We start from the raw sequence: 22,355 nt of genomic DNA, 5'->3' as shown, positions 1-22,355 counted from the left end.
GCAGACAGACTGAAAACCACAGTCACAGAAAACTAACCAATCTAATCACATGGACCACAGCCTTGTCTAACTTGATTTGTAGATGGCTGTATTTTCTCTCTGTTTTCAAATAGTCTTTTCCTCTGTGAATTTCTTTGTTCTAATTTCCTCTTCCTGTACAGACACTAGTCATATCAGATTAGAGATCGCTCATATGGCCTTATTTTACCTTAACTACCCACTTAAAGTGTCTATCTCCAAATACAGTCACATTGTGAGGTAGTGTGCTTTGGAATTTTAACATGAAACATCTCCCCATGCTTTTGGGGGACATGCACATCAGCCCATAATATGGATGAATTGAAGTACTCATCTCCATATCATAACTTTCCAAAGTCCAATCTTTCAGCATAATGACTGTGTCAGGGTTCTTCCAAATTTTTTCAACTTATTTTTATAACCAGATCCTTATAATAAATGTTCTCTGTTCAAAATAAGTATAATAAGAAACAGTTCAGTTCAGTTCAGTCTCTCAGTCATGTCTGACTCTTTGTGACCCCATGAACCTCAGTATGCCAAGCCTCCCTGTCCATCACTAACTCCTGGAGTTCACTCAAACTCACATCCATCAAGTCAGTGATGCCATCCAGCCATCTCATCCTCTGTCATCCCCTTCTCCTCCTGCCTTCAATCTTTCCCAGCATCAGAGTCTTTTCCAATGAGTCAACTCTTTGCATGAAGCGGCCAAAGTACTGGAGTTTCAGCTTTAGCATCATTCCTTCCAAAGAACACCCAGGGCCGATCTTTAGAATGGACTGGTTGGATCTCCTTGCAGTCCAAGGGACTCTCAAGAGTCTTCTCCAACACCACAGTTCAAAAGCATCACTTCTTCGGTGCTCAGCTTTCTTCACAGTCCAACTCTCACATTCATACATGACCACAGGAAAAACCATAGCCTTGACTAAATGGACCTTTGTTGGCAAAGTAATGTCTCTGCTTTTGAATATGCTATCTAGGTTGGTTATAACGTTTCTTCCAAGGAGTAAGCGTCTTTTAATTTCATGGCTGCAGTCACCATCTGCAGTGATTTTGGAGCCCCAAAAGATAAAGTCTGACACTGTTTCCACTGTTTCCCCATCTATTTCCCATGAAGTGATGGGACCAGATGCCATGATCTTAGTTTTCTGAATGTTGAGCTTTAAGCCAACTTTTTCACTTTTTTTTTTTTTTTGCTTCTGCATTTTCTTTTTTTCTCATTTTTTTTCTTTTTTCTTTTTTTCTTTTTAAACTTTACAAAATTGTATTAATTTTGCCAAATATCAAAATGAATCTGCCACAGGTATACATGTGTTCCCCATCCTGAACCCTCCTCCCTCCTCCCTCCCCATACCATCCCTCTGGGTCGTCCCAGTGCACTAGCCCCAAGCATCCAGTATCATGCATTGAACCTGGACTGGCAACTCGTTTCATACATGATATTTTACATGTTTCAATGCCATTCTCCCAAATCTTCCCACCCTCTCCCTCTCCCACAGAGTCCATAAGACTGTTCTATACATCAGTGTCTCTTTTGCTGTCTCGTACACAGGGTTATCGTTACCATCTTTCTAAATTCCATATATATGCGTTAGTATACTGTATTGGTGTTTTTCCTTCTGGCTTACTTCACTCTGTATAATAGGCTCCAGTTTCATCCACCTCATTAGAACTGATTCAAATGTATTCTTTTTAATGGCTGAGTAATACTCCATTGTGTATATGTACCACAGCTTTCTTATCCATTCATCTGCTGATGGACATCTAGGTTGCTTCCATGTCCTGGCTATTACAAACAGTGCTGTGATGAACATTGGGGTACAAGAGTCTCTTTCCCTTCTGGTTTCCTCAGTGTGTATGCCCAGCAGTGGGATTGCTGGATCATAAGGCAGTTCTATTTCCAGTTTTTTAAGGAATCTCCACACTGTTCTCCATAGTAGCTGTACTAGTTTGCATTCCCACCAACAGTGTAAGAGGGTTCCCTTTTCTCCACACCCTCTCCAGCATTTATTATTTGTAGACTTTTGGATCGCAGCCATTCTGACTGGTGTGAAATGGTACCTCATAGTGGTTTTGATTTGCATTTCTCTGATAATGAGTGATGTTGAGCATCTTTTCATGTGTTTGTTAGCCATCTATATGTCTTCTTTGGAGAAATGTCTATTTAGTTCTTTGGCCCATTTTTTGATTGGGTCGTTTATTTTTCTGGAGTTGAGCTGTAGGAGTTGCTTGTATATTTTTAAGATTAGTTGTTTGTCAGTTGCTTCATTTGCTATTATTTTCTCCCATTCTGAAGGCTGTCTTTTCACCTTGCTAATAGTTTCCTTTGATGTGCAGAAGATTTTAAGGTTAATTAGGTCCCATTTGTTTATTTTTGATTTTATTTCCAATATTCTGGGAGGTGGGTCATAGAGGATCCTGCTGTGATGTATGTCAGGGAGTGTTTTGCCTATGTTCTCCTCTAGGAGTTTTATAGTTTCTGGTCTTACATTTAGATCTTTAATCCATTTTGAGTTTATTTTTGTGTATGGTGTTAGAAAGTGGTCTAGTTTCATTCTTTTACAAGTGGTTGACCAGATTTCCCAGCACCACTTGTTAAAGAGATTGTCTTTAATCCACTGTATATTCTTGCCTCCTTTGTCAAAGATAAGGTGTCCATATGTGCATGGATTTATCTCTGGGCTTTCTATTTTATTCCATTGATCAATATTTCTGTATTTGTGCCAGTACCATACTGTCTTGATAACTGTGGCTTTGTAGTAGAGCCTGAAGTCAGGTAGGTTGATTCCTCCAGTTCCATTCTTCTTTCTCAAGATCACTTTGACTATTCGAGGTTTTTTGTATATCCATACAAATTGTGAAATTATTTGTTCTAGCTCTGTGAAGAATACTGTTAGTAGCTTGATAGGGATTGCGTTGAATCTATAAATTGCTTTGGGTAGTATACTCATTTTTACTATATTGATTCTTCCAATCCATGAACATGGTATATTTCTCCATCTATTAGTGTCCTCTTTGATTTCTTTCACCAGTGTTTTATAATTTTCTACATATAGGTCTTTAGTTTCTTTAGGTAGATGTATTCCTAAGTATTTTATTCTTTCCATTGCAATGGTGAATGGAATTGTTTCCTTAATTTCTCTTTCTGTTTTCTCATTATTAGTGTATAGGAATGCAAGGGATTTCTGTGTGTTGATTTTATATCCTGCAACTTTACTATAGTCATTGATTATTTCTAGTAATTTTCTGGTGGAATCTTTAGGGTTTTCTATGTAGAGGATCATGTCATCTGCAAATAGTGAGAGTTTTACTTCTTCTTTTCCAGTTTGGATTCCTTTTATTTCTTTTTCTGCTCTGATTGCTGTGGCCAAAACTTCCAAAACTATGTTGAATAGTAATGGTGAAAGTGGGCACCCTTGTCTTGTTCCTGACTTTAGAGGAAATGCTTTCAATTTTTCACCATTGAGGATAATGTTAGCTGTGGGTTTGTCATATATAGCTTTTATTATGTTGAGGTATGTTCCTTCTATTCCTGCTTTCTGGAGAGTTTTATCATAAATGGGTGTTGAATTTTGTCAAAGGCTTTCTCTGCATCTATTGAGATAATCATATGGTTTTTATTTTTCAATTTGTTAATGTGGTGTATTACATTGATTGATTTGCGGATAGTGAAGAATCCTTGCATCCCTGGGATAAAGCCCACTTGATCATGGTGTATGATCTTTTTAATATGTTGTTGGATTCTGATTGCTAGAATTTTGTTAAGGATTTTTGCATCTATGTTCATCAGTGATATTGGCCTGTAGTTTTCGTTTTTTGTTGGATCTTTGTCAGGTTTTGGTATTAGGGTGATGGTGGCCTCATAGAATGAGTTTGGAAGTTTACCTTCCTCTGCAATTTTTTGGAAGAGTTTGAGCAGGACAGGTGTTAGCTCTTCTCTAAATTTTTGGTAGAATTCAGCTGTGAAGCTGTCTGGACTGGGGCTTTTGTTTGCTGGAAGATTTTTGATTACAGTTTCAATTTCCGTGCTTGTGATGGGTCTGTTAAGATTTTCTATTTCTTCCTGGTCGAGTTTTGGAAAGTTGTACTTTTCTAAGAATTTGTCCATTTCTTCCACGTTGTCCATTTTATTGGCATATAATTGCTGATAGTAGTCTCTTATGATCCTTTGTATTTCTGTGTTGTCTGTTGTGATCTCTCCATTTTCGTTTCTAATTTTGTTGATTTGATTTTTCTCCCTTTGTTTCTTGATGAGTCTGGCTAATGGTTTGTCAATTTTATTTATCCTTTCAAAGAACCAGCTTTTGCTTTTGTTGATTTTTGCTATGGTCTCTTTTGTTTCTTTTGCATTTATTTCTGCTCTAATTTTTAAGATTTCTTTCCTTCTACTAACCCTGGGGTTCTTCATTTCTTCCTTTTCTAGTTGGTTTAGGTGTAGAGTTAGGTTATTTATTTGACTTTTTTCTTGTTTCTTGAGGTGTGCCTGTATTGCTATGAACTTTCCCCTTAGGACTGCTTTTACCATGTCCCACAGGTTTTGGGTTGTTTTGTTTTCATTTTCATTCATTTCTATGCAAATTTTGATTTCTTTTTTGATTTCTTCTGTGGTTTGTTGGTTATTTAGCAGCGTGTTGTTCAGCCTCCATATGTTGGAATTTTTAATAGTTTTTCTCCTGTAATTGAGATCTAATCTTACTGCATTGTGGTCAGAAAAAATGCTTGGAATGATTTCTATTTTTTTGAATTTACCAAGGCTAGCTTTATGGCCCAGGATGTGATCTATCCTGGAGAAGGTTCCATGTGCACTTGAGAAAAGGTGAAATTCATTGTTTTGGGATGAAATGTCCTATAGATATCAATTAGGTCTAACTGGTCTATTGTATCGTTTAAAGTTTGTGTTTCCTTGTTAATTTTCTGTTTAGTTGATCTATCCATAGGTGTGAGTGGGGTATTAAAGTCTCCCACTATTATTGTGTTATTGTTAATTTCTCCTTTCATTCTTGTTAGCATTTGTCTTACGTACTGTGGTGCTCCCGTGTTGGGTGCATTGACAGGAGCTCATCAAATGCCTCCATACCGACGCAGAAACCAAGCACCACACAAGGGCCAATAAGTTCCAGGGCAAGACATACCAAGCAAATTCTCCAGCAACAAAGGAATACAGCCCTGAGCTCCAAGATACAGGCTGCCCAGAGTCACCCCAAAACCACAGACATCTCATAACTCATTACTGGACATTTCATTGCACTCCAGAGAGAAGAAATAGAGCTCCACCCACCAGAACACCGACACAAGCTTCCCTAACCAGGAAACCTTGACAAGCCACCTGTACAAACCCACACACAGCGAGGAAACGCCATAATAAAGAGAACTCCACAAACTGCCAGAATACAGAAAGGACACCCCAAACTCAGCAATTTAAACAAGATGAAGAGACAGAGGAATACCCAGCAGATAAAGGAACAGGATAAATGCCCACCAAACCAAACCAAAGAGGAAGAGATAGGGAATCTACCTGATAAAGAATTCCAAATAATGATAGTGACATTGATCCAAAATCTTGAAATTAAAATGGAATCACAGATAAATAGCCTGGAGACAAGGATTGAGAAGATGCAAGAAAGGTTTAACAAGGACCTAGAAGAAATAAAAAAGAGTCAATATATAATGAATAATGCAATAAATGAAATTAAAAACACTCTGGAGGCAACAAATAGTAGAATAACAGAGGCAGAAGATAGGATTAGTGAATTAGAAGATAGAATGGTAGAAATAAATGAATCAGAGAGGATAAAAGAAAAACGAATTAAAAGAAATGAGACAATCTCAGAGACCTCCAGGACAATATTAAATGCTACAACATTCGAATCATAGGGATCCCAGAAGAAGAAGAAAAAAAAAAAAAAAAAGACCATGAGAAAATACTTGAGGAGATAATAGTTGAAAACTTCCCTAAAATGGGGAAGGAAATAATCACCCAAGTCCAAGAAACCCAGAGAGTCCCAAACAGGATAAACCCAAGGCAAAACACCCCAAGACACATATTAATCAAATTAACAAAGATCAAACACAAAGAACAAATATTAAAAGCAGCAAGGGAAAAACAACAAATAACACACAAGGGAATTCCCATAAGGATAACAGCTGATCTTTCAATAGAAACTCTTCAAGCCAGGAGGGAATGGCAAGACATACTTAAAATGATGAAAGAAAATAACCTACAGCCCAGATTATTGTACCCAGCAAGGATCTCATTCAAGGATGAAGGAGAAATCAAAAGCTTCTCAGACAAGCAAAAGCTGAGAGAATTCTGCACCACCAAACCAGCTCTCCAACAAATACTAAAGGATATTCTCTAGACAGGAAACACAAAAACGGTGTATAAACTCGAACCCAAAACAATAAAGTAAATGGCAACGGGATCATACTTATCAGTAATTACCTTAAACGTAAATGGGTTGAATGCCCCAACCAAAAGACAAAGACTGGCTGAATGGATACAAAAACAAGACCCCTACATATGTTGTCTACAAGAGACCCACCTCAAAACAGGGGACACATACAGACTGAAAGTGAAGGGCTGGAAAAAGATTTTCCATCCAAATAGGGACCAAAAGAAAGCAGGATTAGCAATGATCAAAGGATCAATCCAAGAAGAAGATATAACAATTATAAATATATATGCACCTTTGATCCTTATGTAGTGACCTTCTTTGTCTCTTTTCACAGCTTTCGTTTTAAAGTCTATTTTATCTGATACGAGTATTGCTAATCCTGCTTTCTTTTGGTCCCTATTTGGATGGAAAATCTTTTTCCAGCCCTTCACTTTCAGTCTGTATGTGTCCCCTGTTTTGAGGTGGGTCTCTTGTAGACAACATATGTAGGGGTCTTGTTTTTGTATCCATTCAGCCAGTCTTTGTCTTTTGGTTGGGGCATTCAACCCATTTACGTTTAAGGTAATTACTGATAAGTATGATCCCGTTGCCATTTACTTTATTGTTTTGGGTTCGAGTTTATACACCGTTTTTGTGTTTCCTGTCTAGAGAATATCCTTTAGTATTTGTTGGAGAGCTGGTTTGGTGGTGCAGAATTCTCTCAGCTTTTGCTTGTCTGAGAAGCTTTTGATTTCTCCTTCATCCTTGAATGAGATCCTTGCTGGGTACAATAATCTGGGCTGTAGGTTATTTTCTTTCATCATTTTAAGTATGTCTTGCCATTCCCTCCTGGCTTGAAGAGTTTCTATTGAAAGATCAGCTGTTATCCTTATGGGAATTCCCTTGTGTGTTATTTGTTGTTTTTCCCTTGCTGCTTTTAATATTTGTTCTTTGTGTTTGATCTTTGTTAATTTGATTAATATGTGTCTTGGGGTGTTTTGCCTTGGGTTTATCCTGTTTGGGACTCTCTGGGTTTCTTGGACTTGGGTGATTATTTCCTTCCCCATTTTAGGGAAGTTTTCAACTATTATCTCCTCAAGTATTTTCTCATGGTCTTTTTTTTTTTTTTTGTCTTCTTCTTCTGGGATCCCTATGATTCGAATGTTGTAGCATTTAATATTGTCCTGGAGGTCTCTGAGATTGTCTCATTTCTTTTAATTCGTTTTTCTTTTATCCTCTCTGATTCATTTATTTCTACCATTCTATCTTCTAATTCACTAATCCTATCTTCTGCCTCTGTTATTCTACTATTTGTTGCCTCCAGAGTGTTTTTAATTTCATTTATTGCATTATTCATTATATATTGACTCTTTTTTATTTCTTCTAGGTCCTTGTTAAACCTTTCTTGCATCTTCTCAATCCTTGTCTCCAGGCTATTTATCTGTGATTCCATTTTAATTTCAAGATTTTGGATCAATGTCACTATCATTATTTGGAATTCTTTATCAGGTAGATTCCCTATCTCTTCCTCTTTGGTTTGGTTTGGTGGGCATTTATCCTGTTCCTTTATCTGCTGGGTATTCCTCTGTCTCTTCATCTTGTTTAAATTGCTGAGTTTGGGGTGTCCTTTCTGTATTCTGGCCGTTTGTGGAGTTCTCTTTATTATGGCGTTTCCTCGCTGTGTGTGGGTTTGTACAGGTGGCTTGTCAAGGTTTCCTGGTTAGGGAAGCTTGTGTCGGTGTTCTGGTGGGTGGAGCTCTATTTCTTCTCTCTGGAGTGCAATGAAATGTCCAGTAATGAGTTATGAGATGTCTGTGGTTTTGGGGTGACTCTGGGCAGCCTGTATCTTGGAGCTCAGGGCTATATTCCTTTGTTGCTGGAGAATTTGCTTGGTATGTCTTGTCCTGGAACTTGTTGGCCCTTGTGTGGTGCTTGGTTTCTGTGTCGGTATGGAGGCATTTGATGAGCTCCTGTCAATTAATGTTCCTTGGAGTCAGGAATTCCCTGGAGTCGGGGTTTGGACTTAAGCCTCCTGCTTCCTTCCAGTTATTGGTCTTATTTTTACAGTAGTTTCAAAACTTCTTCTATACAGCACCATTGATAAAACATCTACGTTAAAGATGAAAAGTTTCTCTACAGTGAGGGTCACTCAGAGAGGTTCACAGCATTACATGGAGAAGAGAAGAGGGAGGAGGGAGTTAGAGGTGACCCAAATGAGATGAGGTGGAATCAATAGTGGGGAGAGTGGGCTAGCCAGTAATCACTTCCTTATGTGCACTCCACAACTGGACCACTCAGAGATGTTCACGGAGTTATACAGGGAAGAGAAGAAGGAGGAAGGAGACAGAAGTGGCTAGAAGGATAAAAGGGGGGAATGAAAAGGAGGGAGACAGATCCAGCCAGTAATCAGTTCCCTAAGTGTTCTCCACTGTCTGGAACACACAGAAATTCACAGAGTTGGGTAGAGTAGAGAGGGGTTAGGGAGGAGACACAGGCGACCTGGTGGAGAAAAAGCAGAGTCCAAAGGGAGAGAGAGCAGTCAAGCCAGTAATCTCACTCCCTAGTGAAAAATGGGTACTGAAGATTGGGTTCTTAAAGGTACAAAATTGGTAACAAATACATAAAAGCAAAAATTTAAAATCTAGAGTAGAGTTTGGAATTTCAAAAATACGATGTTAAAGAAAAGAAGAAGGAAAAGAAAGAGAGAAAAAGCGAACAAACAAAAACAAACAAGGTCGCGAAAATTATAAAGAAAATATAGGTACAAAATTGATAACTAATACCAAAAAGCTAAAGTTAAAAATCTAGAGTAGAGTTTGGAATTTCAAGAATACAATGTTAAAAGAAAAGAAGAAGAAAAATAAAGAGAGAAAACAAACAAACAAACAAAAACAAACAATATCGCAAAAATTATAAAGAAAATACAGGTACAAAATTGATATCAAATACCAAAAAGCATAAATTAAAAATCTAGAGTAGAGTTTGGAATTTCAGATATACAATGTTATATAAAAGAAGAAGAGAAAGAAACAGAAAAAAAAGTCACAGAAATTATAAAAAAACTATAGGTACAAAATTGATAACATATACCAAAAAGCTAAAATTAAAAATCTAGAGTAGAGTTTGGAATTTCAAAAATACAATGTTAAAGAAAAAAAGAAAAAAAAAAAAAAAGGTCAAAAAATTATAAAATATATATATATGAAGTTTGCTGAAGAAGAAAAAAATAGGGTCTTTTTTTTTTGCAAAGTAATAGGTTATAAAAGTGAAAATTGGAGGAACAATAGAGGACTTAAATTTTTTTTAAAAATTAAAAAAAAAAAGAATGATCGTAAAAATAGTAAAAATATATCTAGGACTTTCTCTGGTTTTGTTGTGAGTATTGTGGGTTCAGTTCATTTTTGGCTAGTTCCTTGGTCCGACTTACATTTCTCAAGATCTATAGGCCCCTTCCTATGTAGTCCGTAGTAACCACAGGGTTTTAATCTATTGCCTGTAGCTTCCAAGGTGTTTCCCTCTGTTATAGCTTCTTCTGTTTGCTGGTCTCTTCAGTGTCTGGTTTCCACCCTGACACAAAGGGGACGGTGGAGGACACTTTTTTTTATTTTTATTTTTTAGGCTCACTTGTTCAGTCGCGCTGTGGGGAGGGAGGGAGGGATGCTGCAAACAAATAACACTGGCGTGCACTCGCAGTGCCTCAGCCACACTGGGTCTGCCCCTGCTCACGGTGCATGTAGCCTCCCTGCCCACACTGCTCGGGCTCTAGGTTGTTCCGCCAGGAACCATCCGAGGCCGGCCCTGAGCTGCATGCAGCTCCCAGGTCCAAGCTGCTCAGGTTCAGGCACTCGGGTAGTCCTCAGAGGTGCAGACTCGGTTGGGCCTGCGTTTTGTGCTCTTCCCAGGTCCGAGCAGCTCAGGTGATGAGGTGTTTGGCGAGCGCCATTGCTGCGACTTATTGCCTCCCCGCCACTCAGTTATCTGGGTGTACAACCCGCGCACCTTCTCAGGCAGATGTTGACCGTACAGACCCCCAAGAAGTTTTAGTTAGCAAAGAAGCCTGCTTACAGTTTTATAGATAATGTCTCTCTGGGGCTGCGATTGCCCTCTTCCGGCTCTGGCTGCCTGTCACCGGAGGGGGAAGGTCTGCAGCCAGCTATCTCTGTTCAGTCCTTTGTTCCGTGCGCGGGCCTGGTGGTGTCTTAGGTTAGGGCTGGCTTTTCGCGTGGTAGACATCCCACAGTCTGGTTTGCTAGCCTAAATTATTTCGCTCAGATAGCGTTCAGGGTATTCAGGCCAGGTTCTTACTCTAAGTGATGCAGCTCACGCCGCGCCTCCCTGCCCAGCCCCCGCTTGCTAATGGCGTGTGCAGGCTTCTGCGCTGCTTCTCCGCTGGGGGAGTTACCGTAGGGCTCGCAATCTGCGAGTTTCAATTGTTTATTTATTTTTTCTCCCTGTTACGTTGCCCTCTGTGCTTCCAAAGCTCAGCACAGATTCGGCAGTGAGAAGGTTTCCTGGTGTTTGGAAACTTCTCTCTTTTTAAGACTCCCTTCCTGGGACAGAACTCCGTCCCTCCCTCTTTTGTCTCTTTTTTTGTCTTTAATATTTTTTCCTACCTCCTTTTGAAGACTTGGGTTGCTTTTCTGGGTGCCTGATGTCCTCTGCCGGCATTCAGAAGTTGTTTTGTGGAATTTACTCGACGTTTAAATGCTCTTTTGATGAATTCGTGGGGGAGAAAGTGTTCTCCCCGTCCTACTCCTCCACCATCTTGGCTCCTCCCCCTTCACTTTCCTCTTTCACTTTCATCAAGAGGCTTTTTAGTTCCTCTTCACTTTCTGCTATAAGGGTGGCATAATGACTCCTTATTTCCTGAATGAGCCCTTTCCCTTGTACATTAGAGATTGCTGCCTGAGCAGGAACCCAGAAACCCACACGTGTTGCCATTGCTGTTGCCAGGGCATGAGGCATTTCCAAACATGAGGTAAAATAATCTTTTCTGCCTTCTGCTTTCCAGTTTTGCACCAATGCCTCCCATTCACAGAACCTAGGTAGCTGTCAGCTGACAAAGCAGTAAGGAAGTGTTAGCTTCTGGTTTCCTGTGTTACAGAAGGGGCAGGGATGGAAAAGGGACAATAATGTACACATTTATTCTTCACTAACTAAAAGTCCCATGATTCTAGTGATTTTGACAGTGTTCTCCCCATCATTTTCTTAGTTTTAGAACCAAGAGTAATGATTAATATCAATACATTTTTGCTTAATAAGTTATCACCATTTTTATATGAAGAAATTTATTCATTTGTTACCTGGGTAGCAAGTCAAGGAGACAGAATTCAAACTGTTGACATAAAGTTGCATAAATTTTTTATTTGCATAGGAGAACTATTATGATAGCATTCTAGAGCTGATAAAGTAGAGGGATAGAAAAGTAGACTAAAAATAGCCCTTGAATGGAAGTTAAGAAACTTAGGGTCTAGATTGTACTCTACTTTCTTTACTGTGTGACTGACCCTCACTTGACCTTTCTGGATCTTAATCATTGAGTCAACAAATTTTCTTCGTAAGTGTCTTCTTTATGTCATATTACATGGGTCTGGTAGCATATAGCATAACTCATCTTTTCCAAAAATTCATCAAGCTCTGTTGATTCAAAATGTATTCCATATCTCTCAATGACACTTCATCTCTTCTGCCAGGACCCTAGTCTAAGATACAGTCATCTTCCCTTAGATTATTGCAATAGCTTTCTAGCTCATCAGCCTGCTTCTGATCTTAGCTCTTTCTAATAGGCTGCCATAAAGGAGCCAGAGTAGCAGATCATTTTTAATGCAGAAGTGATCATCATATTTTCAGGCAAAAATAAAAACAAACAAACAAACAAACAAAAAACCATCTTTAGATTTCCATTCTTTATATGATCTTCAGAGCTTTCATGATCTGACCCCAGCCTAACTCACTAACCTTATTTTATACTACTTTCCCCCCAACTCTAACTAGAAATTAACCAACTCATTTTTCTTTTCTTCTCAAAATTTCCTATGCTATCATCCTTTCTACCTCATGGGCTTTTATTCCCAGTCTTTGTCCCACCCTGTTTTACATAACACTCTTCATTTGTAGTACTTCTTGGTCAGTTTATAACTATATTTTGTAATCATTTGTTTAATGTCTTCTTTTCTACCAAAATGAAAGCTCCACAAGAGAAGGAAAAGTATGTTTTGTGCAGAATTAAGTCTCCAATATACAGCCAGATGCTAGATAAACATCTCTTGAGTGAATAAATGGTGAGGAAGTTATTGGAGAATTTTAAATAGAAAAGAGGCTTGATCTGATGTATAATCTTTCTAGATAACTACACTAGAATTTTAGTTTCTTCAATGTAAAATGAGGATTAGATGATATATAAAATCCCTACCATTCTCATATTCTATAATTTTGATTTCTAAATCTGAAGCCAAACATTCATCTGATATTTTATTTATTATGCCTTGCTTATGGCATGGGTAAAAAAAAAATTGGTATTAGAGCTCATGACAAGCAAGCTAAGGTCTGAATCACTGAACACAGGATTATGGATGGAAAGCAATGGGTGACATGAATATGATCTTGTTGATTTCCAAAATGGACTCCTATCCTTCTTTGGGATTCTTTTAAATCAAAATGATTGGCAAGCTTAGAGAGACATTTCAAACTCTTCAACAATGCCCTCGAATGTAGGCCCCACATACTTGATTTAGATAACTAGAACATTTTACATTTTTGTTTGATCTCATTAGCCTGGGGACATGCAAAATCCAAGATTAACAGAGGTCTGGAAATAAATTTAACTACCTAGATTAGATGATATTTTCAGAGAATATTAAATTTTGAAGTGGAAATTATCCAGCCAAAGTCTATCTTGTAGCTATGCATTTGCTGACTCTGAAAACTTTTTTTTTTTTTACCACACATCAGACACTGTGCTAGGTACTGTAAACATGCACATACTACATATGGGGACATAAGGAGAAAATAACTTTTCCAGGGTGAAATTTTGTTGATTAGAAGAGTTAAGAACAGAAATTTTGAGACTTAATTTTTGGTCCCTTTTCATGATATAAACAATGGCTTATGCCCCAAATCTGGCCAGCCTCTTTGTTTACAAATAAAGTTTTATGGAACACAGTCCTGTCCATTTGTTTGTGTATTGTCTATAGCTGTGTTTATGGTACAAAGGCAAGGTTGCAACAGAGGCCATGCTGTCTATGAAAAATGTTCACTCTCTGATCCTCTATATAAAATTTGCCAGTTCTTGTGCTACAGCACAAAAACTGTTCATGGGCTACTTCTAGATAATTTTCAGGTGATGAGCTTGAAAGTGGTGAGAAGTACTATCTTTCCTTTCTATACTGAAATTTCCATAAAATATTCCTTTTCTTGTCCAACAAAGACAAAAACTGATGGAGTTGAATAGGATGTAGAGGTTGGTTGGAAAAAGCCTAGGAAATTCAGCAGAGTCCTTCCACAATTCCTTCAGAGTCACTCCATAATTATTCCTTCAGGCAGGAAGAGTTACTTGCAGTCATTGTATGCTTATATGATTTGAGCTCTGTTTCTGAATTCAACTCAATTTGGATCAGTTTGACAGTAAGAGTTTTGTTTCTGATGTTGTACTGGTAAGAGCATAAGGACCTGGGCCTCAGTTATTGCATTCACACTGCAACTGCCCTCCCTGAACCCGCCCTCAGCCAAGGACTGAACTCTGCAGGTACACTGAGGCAGGCTTATTCCCAGGTGATGAGGGCTTCTAGATGAGCAGCTTTTATTTAAGGATTCCTGACAGCTTTCCTTATTAGTCATACCTCTACCTTTCTTCTTTTTTTTTCCTTCTCAGTTCAGTTCAGTCGCTGAGTCGTGTACGACTCTTTGCAACCCCATGAATCGCAGCACGCCAGGCCTCCCTGTCCATCACCAACTCCCAGAGTTCACTCAAACTCACGTCCATCGAGTTGGTGATGCCATCCAGCCATCTCATCCTCTGTCGTCCCCTTCTCCTCCTGCTCCCAATCCCTCCCAGCATCAGAGTCTTTTCCAATGAGTCAACTCTTCGCATGAGGTGGCCAAAGTACTGGAGTTTCAGCTTTAGCATCATTCCTTCCAAAGAACACCCAGGGCTGATCTCCTTCAGAATGGACTGGTTGGATCTCCTTGCAGTCCAAGGGACTCTCAAGAGTTTTCTCCAACACCACAGTTCAAAAGTGTCAGTTCTTCGGTGCTTAGCTTTCTTCACAGTCCAACTCTCATATCCATACATGACCACTGGAAAAACCATAGCCTTGACTAGATGGACCTTTGTTGGCAAAGTAATGTCTCTGCTTTTTAATATGCTATCTAAGTTGGTCATAACTTTTCTTCCAAGGAGTAAGCATCTTTTAATTTCATGGCTGCAGTCACCATCTGCAGTGATTTTGGAACCCAAAAAGATAAAGTCTGACACTGTTTCCACTGTTTCCCCATACATTTCCCATGAAGTGATGGGACCAGATGCCATGATCTTAGTTTTCTGAATGTTGAGCTGTAAGCCAACTTTTTCACTTTCCTCTTTCACTTTAATCAAGAGGCTTTTAGTTCCTCTTCACTTTCTGCCATAAGGGTGATGTCATCTGCGTATCTGAGGTTATTGATATTTCTCCCAGCAATCTTGATGCCATCTTGTGCTTCTTCCAGCCCAGCGTTTCTCATGATGTACTCTGCATATAAGTTTTTCCTTCTAGCTTTATTGAAATATAATTGACAGAATTGTAAGATATTTAAAGTGTACATTCAAATGATTTAACATAGTGCATACATTGTAAAAGAATTCCTCCCATCTAACTAATTAACACACCCATCACTATATGTATTTGATGTGAACATACAAGTTCTGCTGTCTTTGTAGATTTCAATGATACAATACAGTGTCATCAACCATAGTCACCAGTTAAACATTAGATCCTCAGACCTACTCAACCTTTTCTCCTTTCTTCCCTCTCTCATTAACTTGAGGTTGAATAGAATTATGCAGAAAAATTCATTCCAAAGTAAAAGATATATTGCTGCATGTTATAACCCATCCTGCAAAGAAGGAAGCACAGCATATAGTAGACCTCCTTTGGGTTCTGTAGACAAAATCTTATACACTTAGAAATAATACTCTTGCCCATATACCATGAGATATAGAAGTCTGCCAGCCTTAAGTAGGGCCTAGAGCAGCCAACAGTTTTGCAGCTGATCCAGACCACAATAGAATCAGTCCTGCCACTTGGATCAAGTGATCCAGTAGAATCTATGGTGGTGGAACTGTCAATGGTGGGAAAAGACACAGTATGGAACTTAAGGCAAATTTCAGTTAAAGAATTGCCACACAGGCCCTTCACATTCTGAAGTAATGCTGTGTTCTCAGCGATAGAGAATTCTAGACCCTTTAAAGAATATCTCTTGGCATGTTACTGGTCCCTGGTAGAGAAAAATAGTTTAACTACAAGTTACCAAGTTATCATGAGTCTAGAACTATCAATTATGAGTTGAGTTCTCAGACATCCACCAAAATGAAATCATATGGGCCCAGCAATAGTCATTATAAATTGGCATTGAACCTGAGAAGTACTGAGAATATGATAAATTGCATAATATATAGTCCAACTTTCTCCATCACCCACCACAATTGTACCAGTGCTCTTCCCCTGGTTTACATTTACAATCTTATGTGTGTGCTAAGTCACTTCAGTCATGTCTGACTGTATCCCACTAGGCTCCCCTGTCCATAGAAATGTCCAGGCAAGAATACTGAAGTGGGTAGCCATTTCCTCCTCCAGGGGATCTTCCTGATCCAGGGACTGAACCCTGGTCTCCTGCATTGCAGGCAGATCTTTATCATCTGAGCCACCAGGGAAATGGTGATCATATGGGGGATCCTAAATAAGGAGGAAAAAAACCCCAAGCTTGGTTACAGATGGATGAGCTTCAGTTCAGTTTAGTTCAGTTGCTCAGTTGTGTCCGACTTTTGTGACCCCATGAATCGCAGCACACCAGGCCTCCCTGTCCATCACCAACTCCCGGAGTTCACCCAAACTCATGTGCATCAAGTCAGTGATGCCATCCAGCCATCTTATCCTCTGTTGTCCCCTTCTCCTCATGCCCCCAATCCCTCCCAGAATCAGGGTCCTTTCCAATGAATCAACTCTTTGCATGAGGTGGCCAAAGTATTGGAGTTTCAGCCTCAGCATCAGTCCTTCCAATGAACACCCAGGACTGATCTCCTTTTGGATGGACTGATTGGATGTCCTTGCAGTCCAAGGGACTTACAAAAGTCTCCAGCACCACAGTTGAAAAGCATCAATTCTTCAGCACTCAGCTTTCTTCACATTCCAACTCTCACATCCATACATGACCACTGGAAAAACCATAGCCTTGACTAGAGGGACCTTTAGGTGGCTTAATTACAAATAGATGAGCTTGGGTTTGTATGGATACAAGCAGAAATAGATGGTGCTACATTACAATTACTTTCAGTGGTAGCCCTGAGGGTCAGTTGAAAAGAAAAGTCTTCCCAATGTGTGGCGCTGAGCATGAACCTATTTGGAAGGAGATGTGACTCATGAGTGAATACACATAAAGCCCTGGGTAGTGGCCAATGGCCTAGATATCTGGTCAAGAATATTGGAAAAAAAGATCTGGGATATGGATCTAATGGAGTATGGGAGTAGATACACAGGAGTGGACATAAATAGTGAACATTTTTACATCACATGTTAAATGTCTACCAGACAGTTTAAAGAAGCAATAAACAACCAAGCAGACAAAATAATTTGGCCAATTGAATTCAGGCAGCTTTTATGCTTGACCACATCAGAATGGACACAAAGGGTTCAAGAATGGAGTGGCCATAGAGGCAGAGATGAAGTTTACTCGAGGTTCCACCAACACAGACTTCCACTTCCCAAAACTGACTTAGCTGCTGCCTCTGCATGTTCAATATTTCAGCAAGAGAGACCAACACTAATCCCTTAATATGGCAATCTTAGTCCAGGAGCCCAATTAACCATTGGTGGTAGGTTGACTATACTGGGCCCCTTCCACACTCAAAGGGCCAGCAGTTTGTCTTACAAAGAAATATATCTCTTTCAGGCAAGGATTTACTTTTTCTAAATGTGAAACCCCGGCTAACTCCAAAATGCCTTATACTCTCGTGAAGTCACGCACCCTCCATGTGGTAGGTCTTTCCTTGATGCCCCCATGGCTCCTTGGCATACCCCAATTATATAGAGAGCATGGTGAAGACATTTACTTTAATGACAATTTAGGGCTAATAATTTTCATTTCCTTTAATTCTCAGAATAAATCTCTAAGATAAGATACTATCCCCGTTTTAGAGCTGAGGAAACTGAGCCTATAAGAGGCTGACCAGTTTCCCAAGATCTTTAGCACTGTAGCAGTAATTTGAATTCCAGTGGTCTGACTCCAATGTCTGTGTACTTAACCTTGGTGGGAATTATCTCTATTGTAATTGCTAATTTATATATTTTGTACCATATGAGTTTAAGCCCATTGTCACTAGCCAGTACAATGCACCACACATAGTACTCCAAGCAGGTGTATTGAATTTATAAAGAGAAAGGAAAAAAGGGCCTGGACTTGCAGAGTGGCAGTTGATTTCTGGATTTTGGGGGGAGACTGAGTAGATAAGGTACAGGACTTGTAAATTTTAACTTCTAATTTCACTGAAGAAACAAACAACAGGTTTCATGGCATTATAGTTACCCCTTTTCCTAGTTCTTTGTAATTTTGTATTCCTGTAATCTATTGCTAAGTGACAAATTACCCGAGACCTAAGTGACAAAACAATCACCCTTTTATTATATCTCATGATTTTGAGGGTCAGGAATTCTGGAACAGAGTCAACTGAGCAATATTTCTGCTCCACATGGTGTTAACGGAGGTCATATGATAGTGTTAAACTGGCAGATGGTTGGTCTAGAGGCCCTTAGACAGCTTTATTCCCATGTCTCATACCTTGGCAGTGACGGCTGGCAGGCTAGGACTAGTTAGGACTATCGACAAATGTACCCACATAGGACCGTACCAGCATGGTGACTCCTGGGTAGCTGATTTTCTTCATGGAGAATCAAGGGCTCCCAGAGAAAATATTCCAGGAAGTCTAGTTTCAAGACTTTTAATTACCTAATTTTACAATTCCCAGAATGTCATTTCTGTAAAATTTATTGGCAAGTCACTAAAGCCAGCCCAGGTTCAAGGAGAGAAAACTTAAACCCCATCTTTCAGGGGGAAAAGTAGCAAATATTTTATGGTCATTTCTAATTAACTACACTTGGTATTATATCTGAAAAAAAGTTTTATCTTTTTTTTAAACTTCTTGTCGGCTGGTGCTTTCAGGTCTCCCATTAGATAACTGTTGACTACCCAGTCCACTCCAGTATTCTTGCCTGAAGAATCCCATGGACAGAGGAGCCTAGGAGTCTCCATGGGGTCGCAAGAGTTGGACATAACTTAGCGCCTAAACCACCACACCACCACCTGTGTAAAGAGACAACAAAGAAGATCTTCCTCGTATAGCCATAAGGTTCAGTGATCCTTGGGCGAAGTTCCTTAGGAAGAAGCCACCTCTCATCCTTTCATTTTGACACCTATTGTGTTCCTACTGGGGCTTCCCAAGTGGTGCTAGTGGTAAAGAATCCACCTACCAATGCAGGAGACATAAAAGATGCAGGTTTGATCCATGGGTCAGGAAGATCCCCTGGAGGAGGGCATGGTAACCCACTCCAGAATTCTTGCATGGGAAGTCCTATGGACAGAAGAGCCTGGCAGGCTATAGTCCATAGGATTGCAAAGAGTCTGACACAACTGAAGGGACTTAGCATGCAGGCACGTGTTCCTACTAGGGACAGAGTGATGTCTAGAGGCAGTTGGGCAAAGTGAAGACTGGAACTGTAAACTTGAGTAAATTGCTTAAATGCTTTGAGCTTCAATATTCTAATCTGCAAAAAAGGGACAATAATACATACTGAGTTCAAAAGTTCTTGTGAAATTCCAAAACAACTAATCTCAAAAATATACAAGCAACTCCTACAGCTCAACTCCAGAAAAATAAATGACTCAATCAAAAAATGGGCCAAAGATCTAAATAGACATTTCTCCAAAGAAGACATACAGATGGCTAACAAACACATGAAAAGATGCTCAACATCACTCATTATCAGAGAAATGCAAATCAAAACCATTATGAGATATCATTTCACACCAGTCAGAATGGCTGCGACCCAAAAGTCTACAAATAATAAATGCTGGAGAGGATGTGGAGAAAAGGGAACCCTCTTACACTGTTGGTAGGAATGCAAACTAATACAGCCACTATGGAGAACAGTGTGGAGATTCCTTAAAAAACTGGAAATAGAACTGCCTTATGATCCAGCAATCCCACTGCTGGGCATACACACTGAGGAAACCAGAAGGGAAAGAGACACGTGTACCCCAATGTTCATCGCAGCACTGTTTATAATAGCCAGGACATGGAAGCAACCTAGATGTCCATCAGCAGATGAATGGATAAGAAAGCTGTGGTACATATACACAATGGAGTACTACTCAGCCATTAAAAAGAATACATTTGAATCAGTTCTAATGAGGTGGATGAAACTGGAGCCTATTATACAGAGTGAAGTAAGCCAGAAGGAAAAACACCAATACAGTATACTAACACATATATATGGAATTTAGAAAGATGGTAATGATAACCCTGTATACGAGACAGCAAAAGAGACACTGATGTATAGAACAGGCTTATGGACTCTGTGGGAGAGGGAGAGGGTGGGAAGATTTGGGAGAATGGCATTGAAACATGTGAAATGTCATGTATGAAACGAGATGCCAGTCCAGGTTCAATGCACGATGCTGGATGCTTGGGGCTGGTGCACTGGGATGACCCAGAGGGATGGTATGGGGAGGGAGGAGGGAGGAGGGTTCAGGATGGGGAACACATGTTTTAAAATTATTAAATTAAAAAAAAAAAAAGAAATTCCAAAAGTATTATTAATGTATGGAAAAATATTATAAAGTATTTTTAAAGCAGCCTTTATTAATATACCTATTAAGTCAAGAAAATAAGACACAACTGAAGTCAGATATAACACAATTATATACATATACACACAAAATCTAATATGGGGTATGGTGGCTGCCTTAAGCTAGCATAAACCAGAGTCATGTTGTTTTGAAGGAGAGAAAGATTATATCTGGTTGCAACAGTAGGAAGACTATTATTATTATTATTCAGTGGTTCCACTGTCTCAGCTATGCAGGAATCTAATGAGTGATATCATACTAGTTCAGAGATGTCAAAAAGTCTCTTTAGCCCAGCCATAACTGGAGTTTTCTGGAATGATGCTGCACTGGGTAGACATGGCTTGGATTCTGAAAATGCATCTGGAAAATTCAGAGCTGTTATTTGATTTTCTCTTTGTCTTTAATGCTACTAATAAGGCCTACAAAATGATCTGATGAAGAAAGCTAAGGTATGCAAGATTTCATCAGAGCAGGCTGCACCCATGGCCTCTGGAAATTTTCATACTGTGGTTCTGAATGCTGGATGACTAGCTAGAAATTAAGAGCCCCAGTACCTCCGTCATCAACCCAGCTCCACATGGCAAGGGAACATGTTTCCTACATTAAATACACAATGCTGCAGTCAATTGACTCAGATGTGGTATTTTAACTGGCATTAAATAGAATTATTATTTAATTAAAGCAGAAGCTAATTAATTTTCTGAGTCATTGTTTGTGCAGAAGATGCTATATTCCATTCACAACCAATTTAACTGAATAACATCAAATACTCAATTTGGTGCCTTCAGGAGGTCTATTTTGTGTTTTCTATTTTCTTATCCAAATGGATGTTTTTATTAGGAATAATTTTTAGATTCATAAAATGTCACAGTGGAAAGGGACTTTATAAAATCCCTAAGCTTGGACATTATATGGACAGGAAAACTGACACCTGGTGTGTGAAAAGTAGTTCCCCAGAAGCACACACCTAGTCAGACCTGGGTCAGATCTGGGACCGGTGGCTCCTGCTCCCCATACCCACTCTACTTCAGAGCAGGAGAGGACCGATGGCATGCCAACATGAGGAGCAACCTCATAGACTGTTCTTCCATAACCAACACTTTATCACCAGGGAAACTGAAGACCAGTGGAAGGGTGGGTGGAGACTTACCATAGTCTTGCAGGTAAGCTAGGATGAGACCCACTCTGTTAATCTGTCCACCTGGTCTCTAGAGTCAACAAGAGAGTACAATGATGACCCTACTGTGGAGAAGAGAGTGGATGTGCCTGGAAGAATCATTTTTGTGATTACTGTACATTGTAAAATAAAGACTTTGGAAAGAAATCTTGTAAAATAAAGACTTTGGAAAGAAATCTTTTTATAATATGAGAAAAAAAAAAAGTTTGGGTCATGTATAAGGCTGACCCATAATCTTCTTTAGGCACTAGTGCTCTGCCTAAGGGAGGCCTTACTCCTTCACAGGTCAGTTTTCCTGTGAAGACCTCCATGGAGACTAGGTCCTACAGCCATCCTTCCCTCACTGAGTGTCCCCATGGCGCTTAGGTTCAGTCTCATCTCACCCTGCAATTCTGAACCTAGTTATGCATTCCTTGCATGTAGTGCTTAGTAATTGGTTTAAAACCTCTCAAAGAAAGGGCCTCAGCTGTCTTCTACTTCTGTCACATCCTCTCAAGTACATGATACGTGAACAGCACTCATTACATACTCAGCATAAACTCACTACAAAGATTTCCCAAGGACCTGGGATACAGTGGATTAACAAGAGATCTAGATTATGAAGGTTACTTACTCAGTGTAGAATAGTCAAAGAAGGAGCAAGATTTGAATCCAGATTCTTGTACTTGCTGGTATTCTGAGCCTCAACTTCCTCA

Source organism: Bos mutus, chromosome 1, assembly GCF_027580195.1.
Source record: "Bos mutus isolate GX-2022 chromosome 1, NWIPB_WYAK_1.1, whole genome shotgun sequence".
Taxonomy (NCBI): Eukaryota; Metazoa; Chordata; class Mammalia; order Artiodactyla; family Bovidae; genus Bos; species Bos mutus.
This window is presented reverse-complemented; position numbering follows the sequence as displayed.